Source organism: Nematolebias whitei, chromosome 7 (genome assembly GCF_014905685.2).
Source record: "Nematolebias whitei isolate Nwh7 chromosome 7, NemWhi1, whole genome shotgun sequence".
NCBI lineage: Eukaryota > Metazoa > Chordata > Actinopteri > Cyprinodontiformes > Rivulidae > Nematolebias > Nematolebias whitei.
Window position 1 is genome coordinate 30,011,295 of NC_056504.1, and position 9,917 is coordinate 30,021,211.

Here is a 9,917-nt window from a genome sequence, read left to right on the forward strand (position 1 = left end):
TGTGTGTGATTCTTAAACAAGACTAAACTGTGATACATTCATGTGAGTGAATCTTAGAAAACCTGTGGTAGTTTGAGCACCTAGAGTCCACACGTCTTCATGTGTCACAAAGTGTGGGGCTCGTCAGGTCTTCAGTCATCACAGGTTGAAGTGTGAACCTGCCACAGAGGACAGGAAGGTGCAAAGGTACTTTGCAGAGGAAATTAGGAAAACAAAGATGTGACATGTGAGTAAACTGGTAACTTCTCTCTCCAATTTATTCTAAATTTGTCCAGATGAAAGCTCGTTTTGAAAACTAGCATTTTTTTGTGGTGGTCCTGTTCAGTCTTGTGGCAGTTGGTGTCATTTTTGCTGATTAACAGCTTTGTAGAACAGCTGGGTGTTCCAAGAACCGAAAAGACTCGCCACTTCAGAATGAAAGCAGTAAGTGTTTTTATTTACAAATGCAGAGGGGTGTAGAAACTGGAAAGATCGACAGAGAGGTAAGTAACAGATAATCATGAAGAGGTACTTTAATATTTGATAGAAGAAGAATTTTCTTACTTTGTGATACCAACAGTTCATGCTCAATAATCCAGGTTACAAATCAACAATATTCAGTCAGATCGTCTGTATGTTTTAATTTATTTTATTTTATTTTTTCCTGAGACATTTCGTCCTTCATCCGAAGGACTTCTTCACTCTGACAAGCCACAGATGGAAGCCACTATAGGAGTGTGGTATTTGTGGGACTCCAGTTTGTTTGTGGCTTCTCGGACTGAAGAAGTTCTTCGGATGAAGGATGAAACGTCTCAGAAAAAAAACCCCAAAGAAACCGTCTAGATGAACTTGTTTTCTGTTTCAGGCTTGGAGGAGGTGACATAAAGGATTCCAGTTTCCGGACGACAGATGCAGGTCACCAGGAGGTAAGTGGATGCATGAGGGAGAGTGACAGGTGGAACCAGAGGTGGAAAATGAAGCCAGTAATGTCCATGTCTTACTTTACAGGTTGAAGGATGAGAGGCTCCAGGCTGAGTATGGCGAGACATGAGGGAACCAAACTCACAGGAGGCGGTTTGAGGCAAAGGAAGTAAGTTTCCACAGCAGATGGCTGACAAAATATGAAAAAGGTAATCAAAAGTTAGAGCTGGTCTTTTACTCAAAATATATTTGCAATGACTGTAAGTTACTTCACTGCAGGCAAAGCAACACTCGAGCCTCTGTAAGTGATCTGGCTTCAGCCATCATGTGGTCCTAGCTCAGCAGGACAGCAACCACAGCTGAAGATGATGGACCACACCTGCCACTCATGAGCTGTAAAGAAGTGGTCAGTGACAGGCAGAGGAACTGGAATCCTCATAATTTGTACATATACATGTTGACTAAATCTACAAGTTCTTTGAGTTATTTTATTCTGTTTTTGTCTCAGGCCTTACTAATATTCTTCCATTAGGTAAAGTTATTAAACAGCATGGGATAAATTTTCATTGTTATGCTGATGATACAGTTATATTTGTCCATGAAACCCAATTAATCCATTCAGTTACTTAAGTTACAAGCATGTCTTAAAGACAAAAACCTGGATGACCCTAAATGTTTTTCTTTTGAACACAGACAAGACTGAGGTTTTAGTTTTTTGACCTGAACATCTTAGGAATACATTTTTCAGTCTTTCACCCTCCTTTGATGGTATTAATTTGGCCTCCAGTTCTAATGTTAGAAATCTTGGTGTTATTTTTGAACAGGACATGTCTTTTAAAACCCACATTAAAAATGTTACTAACTGCCTTCTTCCACCTTCCACTAAAATTAGAAACATTTTGTCTAAAAATGATGCAGAAAAACTGGTTCATGTATTTGTCACATCTAGACTGGACTATTGCAATGGTTTGTTATCTGGGTGTCCAAATACTTCTTTAAAAAGTCTTCAGTTGATCCAAAATGTTGCTGCTAGAGTCTTAACTGGAGTTAGTAGGAGAGATCATTTCTTTCCAGTTTTAGCTGCTCTCCATTGGTTCCCTGTCAAGTCTAGAATTGAATTCAAAATCTTACTTCTAACCTACAAAGCTCTCAACAACCTAGCTCCATCTTATATTTGAGATCTTATTGTGCCATATTTTCATAACAGAGTGCTTCGCTCTCAGACTGCAGGCTTATTTGTGATTCCTAGTGTTTCCAAGAGCAGAATGAGAGGAAGATCTTTCAGTTATCAGGCTCCTCTCTTGTGGAACCAACTTCCAGTTTCTGACTGTAAGACTGAAACATTGTCCAGTTTTAAGATTTCCTTTTTGATAAATCCTATGATTAGGGTCGGCTTTTTATGCTGCCTTAAGCTTAGACTACTAGAGGACAAATTTACCTAATTTCTTTAAATGATTTGTTAAAATTGAATAGTTTTCATTTGATAATATTTCTATCTTAACGTGATTCTTGACCTGCCATTGTGTATCTGTTCCTACCAAACCCAGCCGGTCGAAGCAGATGTCCGCTTGTCCTGAGCCTGGTTCTTTCTGCTAAAGGTTTCTTCCTCATGAAGAAGTTTTTTCCTTTCCACTGTCTCCTTCATGCTTGCTCAAGATGAGAGTCTGTGATGGAGTTAAATTCAAAACAGTCTGCTCCTCAGATAAATAATGTTAAATTGTTATTTTTATATATGAATATTTCTGTTCAGTGCCCTGAGACAACTTCTGTTGGGACTTGGTGCTATATAAATAAACTAAATTGAATTGAATTGAATTAATTCTAAAACTGCATCTTAAAAACACACACACACAAAAAAATCTTTGTCTTACTCTCAGTGGTAAATCTGCATTGTTGCCACAGTTCTGTTTCTGATTGAGTCTGTTTTTGTTCAGTCTTGGAGCCTGAAAGTCACTTTATCACTTCATGCAGTCTCGAGGCAGCTTTATTTAAAAACCAGGCACTCAGTTTCCTACAAAATTTAACAAAGTTTTTAATCCCAGCGGGACTTTTCTCTGTCTCTCGGCTCCCTTCAAGCTGTTCCTGGTTAAGGCATCGACAGTATATTTGACACAACTCTTGCACCCACTTCCTCACAGTCATAACAGACCCGAGGGCAGAGTAGGGCACAGCAGTTCAGTTTGAAGGTTAACGCTGTTAATGAAGACAGGTTAGCCAGCAGGATCGCTTGTTTCTTTCTCTGTTTTCTTGGCATAATGCCACTCTGCAGAAGCTAATAGGATCCAAAGTCTCTGCAATTACAGTCAAATGACCAAAAGAAAAAAAAACGTCAATGTCTCCTTCAGTCACTACTTATTTACACTGGAGCTAAAAACCCTAATAAGGTAGTTTCTACTAAAACAATTTATTAAACAAACAGCAGAAGACGGCCAGTGAATCAGTTGAATAGATGACCTGTCAAATTAATTCCTTTTTTGTTTTCATCTGATTCAGGACTAAAAATAAACTCTTACACTTCTCTCAGATCTGAACAGTTTCAGATGAACCTCCTTCTGGCTAGAATTAAAACAATGGAACCTAAAGAAGAAAATATTTAATATAACGTACATCGGTGCACATGCTTCTTCAGAATATGTCCCCCCTCAACTATTCCAACGTAAAGTAGGTGTTACACACAGGTTTGTTGTTTAAAACTGTGTGAATCGGCACACTAAGACCTTTATTGCTCACTGAATAATGCAACCGATGATTTTTTATGGGACTTCCTGTCAAGGACTAATTTGTAGACTCTGTTATGCCTTTTTAAATGTGCAAGTACTTGGATATTATGGCTTCAACTAAACTGACTCCCAACACTTTCGTTAGGAGCAATGTAAAACAGTAGGTGGTTTGCTTGGTAGTTTATTGAAAGCAATAACAGCACATGCAGCCCTGTGCTCCCCAAAGAGAAGAATAACGGCATATGAATAATAGATTGATCCAAACATCTTTTAACAAGTGTAGCTCATGGATTTCTTGAGAATCTGGCTTTGACAACTTATATTTGCTTTGCTTTCTTTGTATCGGTTTAAGGGAGGATTTTTTTTTTTTTTTTTTTAATAGATCACTGCTAGTTTGATTCTGAATGTTTTTTTCTACCGGTGGTGCTTCAAACGTGTTAATTTAAGAGCACAACTGCAGATTGTTTACATTGGAGTGTCAACGCAGTCGTGTTCCAGCATGTCCCCAATGACATTGTCTGTAGAATTATTCTCTAATGTTTGTATTCATAAGGAGACATCTAGACCATTCTTGATTGTTTAACTACACCATTGCTGCAAATAAATGAAAATACTACACTATGCTGTTTTTCTTTTTGGCTGCTCCTTTCTTCAGGGGTCACCACAACATGCACATTTACACAAAATATTTGGCTCAAACCTGCAGCCTCAGTATAACCACAGCATTGACCACTGAGCCACAGCAGCCCTCAAAAATACCATTCTATGAACATTACCAAATACACTGCCTGGCCAAAAAAAAAGTCACCACCTGGATTTAACTAAGCAAATAGGTACGAGTCTCCTATTGGATAGTTATTGCATGGGTGGTTATCTTTCAGCTGGCAACAAGTTATTTAAGCCCAACTGGTGCAATGAGTTGCTTCTCATTTCTTGAACAACCGTGTTGAAAGACACATCGTGTGATCGTGGAAAAGATGTCAGTCTGTTTGAGAAGGGTCAAATCATTGGCATCAAGCAGAGAAAACATGTAAGGAGATTGCAGAAACTACTAAAATTGGGTTAAGAACTGTTCAACACATTATTAAAAACTGTAAAGATAGTGGGGACCCAATGTCTTTGAGGAAGAAATGTAGCCAGAAAAAAATGTGGCCTACCGTACAAGCCTGTGCAGGCAGTGCTATGATCTGGGGTTGCTGCAGTTTGTCAGGTCTAGGTTCAGCAACAGTATGTGCTGAAAGAATGAGGTCAGCTGACTACCTGAAAATACTCAGTGACCAGGTTATCCCATCAATGGATTTTTTCTTCCCTGATAGCACAGGCATATTCTAAGATGACAATGCCAGGATTCATCGGGCTCAAATTGTGAAAGAGTGGTTCTGGGAGCATGAGACATCATTTTGCAATTTCTCGGACTGGAGTAGAGGCTGGACCTATTTTAAAGATTTAAAAACAATAATGACAGCACCGTGGTCTAATGCTGAAGTGCTGGTGTTTTTTTGTTTTATTTGTGCTTGGTGGCTGATAACAAAATTCGGAGCGAGCTAGATGAAGCTCAGCCGGTCTACCCGGGTCCTCTCCACCGGAGCGTCGGTGCCGGGCAGGGCGTCATCTCCTCAAGCTAAAAGTTATCTGTGGAAGTTAATCAGTCAGTCCCTGTCTGAAGATCCTCTACAGCCATGGGTGTCCTTGGAGAAGGATGGGACAGTAATGTGTGGCCACTGCACTTTAAAGCAAATGTGAAAACAGCCAGCCAGACATGTGAAGCCATCGCTGGACCACAGCATCAGGATCTGAGAGTTTGTGCCTCCAGACTACACATCAACTGCAGCCGGCCATACCTCGGAGCTTCTCCGGACGCTCTGCTCTCCTGCACCTGCTGTGGCAATGGTGTTTGGAAAATAAAATGCCCACATTGTGCCAAAGATGCTGGAGTCCTTGGTGCCTCAGTAAAGAAACATTTCTGGATTTGACAACACAAACGGGTCCTATGAACTAAGCAGAGGTCACACAAGTTCAGTTGTTTGTGACAGAGCAGGAGTACTGTGACTTCACGGTGTGGTCTGGGTCAGATTACTTTATTCAGAGGATTGTGTCTGATGGGGATTTCTTTACTGAAGCAGTGAAAAATGTAGAAATGTTCTATAGGTCAGTGTTTTTACCTGAGCTATTTGCCATATTTTATTTTTAATTATTACATGTTTTGGAGCAGCCAAACTAACACAGGATTTAATCACATGGTTAAGATTCCACTGATGATATTTTTAGATTATATTTCATACATTACTGCACATGTAGCAATATGTTTTTCTGTTTCTACAAATAACACCAGTCTTTAATTTTTTTAACTGTTACAATTATATTGACGTAAAACATTTACAGTATTCAAATAAAGTTGCTTTGATATTTTGATTGTAATTGATTAATGTGTATATATATATATATATTTATTTATGTGTGTGTGTGTGTGTGTGTGTGTGTGTGTGTGTATATATGTATGTATAAATATATGTATGTGTGTGTGTATATATATGTATGTATAAATATATGTATGTGTGTGTGTGTATATATATGTATACATATACATATATATATGTACATACGTATGTATATACATATGGTTATATTTATATATTATTATATATATATTATTTATATGTATATTATTTATATTATATGTATGGTTTATAATTATATATACATAACAACTATATCTATATCTATATATATGTATATATTTAATTATATTAATGTTTATATGTGTCATTTTTCACCACTTTTATTGTCTGTCCAAACAGGTCTCACTTGTAAATGAGTCTTTGAGGCTCAATGTGACTTATCTGTTTAAATAAAGGTTGAATGAATGAATTTTCACACATGGATTGGTCATCACAGAGTCCAGACCTTAACCCCATTGAGAATCTTTGGGATGTGTTGGAGAAGGCTTTGCGCAGTGGTCATGATCTGCCATCATCAGTGCAAGATCTTGGTGAAAAATTAATGCAACACTGGATGGAAATAGATGTTGTGACATTGCAGAAGTTTATTGAAACAATGCCACAGTGAATGCATGGTCTAATCAAAGCCAACAAAATATTAGTGTGTGACTTTTTTTTTGTGCAGACAGTGTATTCTCCCTCACATTTTTTATCCTGAAAAGTTGAAACTTCAATAACCATTGTACAAAAATAAAAACAATGAGTGCCTGCAGCTTGTTGTACAGTGAGATGTGTGCATTTGTGTTTAAGCGGGCAAGCTAATGTTGTAATGTATACCACAAGAAACACATGCCAAAGGTCTTGGGCAAACAAGTGAGTGTTTTCTACCACTTCGTGCTCTGTTAGTAGAAAAAAATGTGGCAGAATGTGAGAAATGCATGAACTAGAGTCAAGAGGTCATATAAAGAGTGGTTTAACTTCCCAACCTGGTCTCACTGACGACCAGCTAATGTGGTGTGACTGGAAATTATTGTGATGAGGTGCGAGAGGACAAGTTTTATTACTGACTCAGCAACAAGTTAGGAGCTAATCACTAGCAGAAGTGGATGTAAGGTTTGTTACAACATTCTGAGCTAATGATGCTAATCAGGGCTGTTAATGTTTCTAAACATTCTTACGTAAAGAAGTATTTATTTTAATAATGCAGATGTGTCATCAGCAAATGTTTGTTGCTTTCAGATCCTTTGTAGACTGACGGTAATACGAAAGTCTGTACATGTGCAGGAATTTTCCATCAAGCCGGGATAACGTTTCTCTTTGGTCCTTTCCTGTTATGATTTCTCCAGATACAAACAGTTTGTTTCCAGAAAAAGTGTGCGACTGATATGTATGCACATCTGGAAGGACACAGTTTGTGGCTTGTGAGTATGATCTTTTAACATAATAACTTCCTTTCAAGAAATGTTCAAATTTCCAAGGTTGTCTGTACGAGTAAATATTATCTTGTATGTGAAATACCTGTGGTTTTTATGCTTGTGTCTGTATAAATAAGAGATTTTACTTGTTATGCACTGTATATTCTATTGGTAAAATTAATTTGCATGCAATAAGAGGTGACTTGAGTTTTATTGTCGTTTTGCAGTCAGTATGACCAGTTTATTCACCATACCAAACAAGCTCAAAACTTCTTTTTAATTACAACCCACTCTCGGATCAATTTAAACAACTGAATCAACTTTCTTCCTTCCTAAACAAAAGTCATGATGCTTTTTCACCCATGAAACAAAAGATTAAAAGACGTTCAGTGGATTTATTCCAAGTTCCCGTCTTTGATACAGAAGATTGGGGGTTGAAATGGAAACTAATCCAGTGTGAAATGGGTCTTGAGAGCAATCTATTAGACCTGTCTAACAGGAGAACCTATGGCTGATGTCTGCAGGATCTTGGGGAAAGAAATCGAGCGTGTTGTTTGCTCAACTGACTGTTGACAGCCATCGAATTTATTGTGAACCCATTACATTTGTTCCATGCGGAGGTATCAACAATCTCAATAAACACTCATAATTAATGCAACTGTTTGAATGGAAACGTCACAGGCTGCAAGTCTAAAGTGAGTACGAGATCTCACAGACTGAGCTTAGAAAGGTTAAAAAGCCTGTCAACAGCATAAACAACATCCTGAAAGATGAAACAAGGGCCCGCTGGTGTTTAAAGCCAACTTTTTTTTTCCTTTTTCGTTTCTGCTTTTCAGCTTTCACACAAATATCTTATTTTCGATGTCACTACTTGCTGAAACAAGGATCTGTCACCTTTTACTGAATTATTTAAATCCTAATCCTCATCTGAAGTGACTATCCAAAAAGTTTAAAGCAACTGAAAGGTCAAAAGCAGGACTGTTGACGTGACACTGCAAAGACTTTGGTAATGGGGTTTAGAATCAAGCATGCCATGTGTGATTTCAGGAGTCTTAGGAAAAATCTTATGTCACGTGAGACAAATTAATTGTATACTGTATTATAAATACAATTTCTTTTTTTTTTTTTTTTTGAAGTATTTTTTGCACATTTGGATTTGGCCCAGGATGAAGCCAGTTATTGGCTTTTTGTTTTCATTCGCTCTCATCTTCTCCGTCCATCTCTCCAAGCAATCAACTCTACGTCAACAAATAGTTTGATCCTCACAGAGGAATGTGATATCGATTGCCAGACCTCTGTGCTAAATGATGAATTTATGGCAGGCTGTAGAAGCTGCCAGGTCATCAGGTTTCTGAAGTTGGAGGAGTAGAAAACTCATACTCTCCTCAATAAAAATGAATAATTGATGCTAGAAGCACTCTTTGCTCCTTTCAACTCTCACTCTGCCAGACTTGACTTGTTTACTTGTGCAATGGCTTTTTAATTGTTTTGGTTAAATCAGATGCTTGTTTGCAAAAGTGGCCTTTTTGCTGTCCAATATATTTCATTGTGTTCATTGCATAATTTACATGTATTACCAAGTAGTAATTATTTCACAGTACTGCATTCAATACGTCTAGCAATGTGAAGATACTGACGATGTGTGTAGAGAAATAGACTTTAATTATCAGCATCTTGATTAGTTCTAATCTTTATCCTTTACTCCAACATTTTTCAGTCAGGTCATCTGGACAGTTTCTTTTTTGTGCTGAAACGTTTCGCCTTCGATCCGGAAGCTTCATCAGTCAAGGAAACACACAACAAAACTGATTCTTCCCTCCAACAGTTTACTCCAAAGTGGAACAAACCAGTTCTGCTTGTGATAAGATGGTCTCTTTGGTACGCCCCTCCTCCATTGCCGGTCCTCTTCCTTGTTGATGTGTACAAACTGGTTGAAAACAACCAAGTCCATGCTCAATAATCCATCTAATCACAACCTGACTGAAAAATGTTGGATTTTATACCTGGATTATTGAGCATGGACTTTGTTGTTTTATCTTTTACTGTTTCATACAAACACCTTTTAAAGGAGCAATCCTTTGATTTGATCATGTACTTTCATAAAATGAGATGAGCCACAGACCAAGAGGTCCTGACTTTAAATTCTCAGTATGATTCAGGTTTCAAGCCTCGATTTTTAAAGTTTCCCGATCTACTCCTGAATTTTACAGTCTGTTAGCACCTTTTGGGAAGTTTTGGGCTGCATTACACCAGCCATAAGGACAGTCTACCAGAATGGCCTCTCACAGGACAATATGTTGTTTGACTTTGTGGGCTTATGTACAAACATCTGTAGACATAGTGACCTCTACAAACAACTCACTAGATAAAATGCACAAATCAACGAAGTGGAACTTTTCCTTTAAGGGAGAACTGTTAATCCAGGTAGAAAAATCTAACGAGGT

General features: G+C 38.0%; 1 long non-coding RNA gene across 1 annotated transcript; it reads left to right on the plus strand.

The window, feature by feature from the left end:
* Positions 1–890: 890 nt before the first annotated feature.
* LOC119411797 lies at positions 891–1,262 on the plus strand. Its single transcript, XR_005186912.1, has 3 exons — positions 891–905; positions 988–1,069; positions 1,180–1,262. It is a non-coding gene; the product is annotated as an uncharacterized LOC119411797 (long non-coding RNA).
* The last annotated feature ends 8,655 nt before the right edge of the window (positions 1,263–9,917 follow it).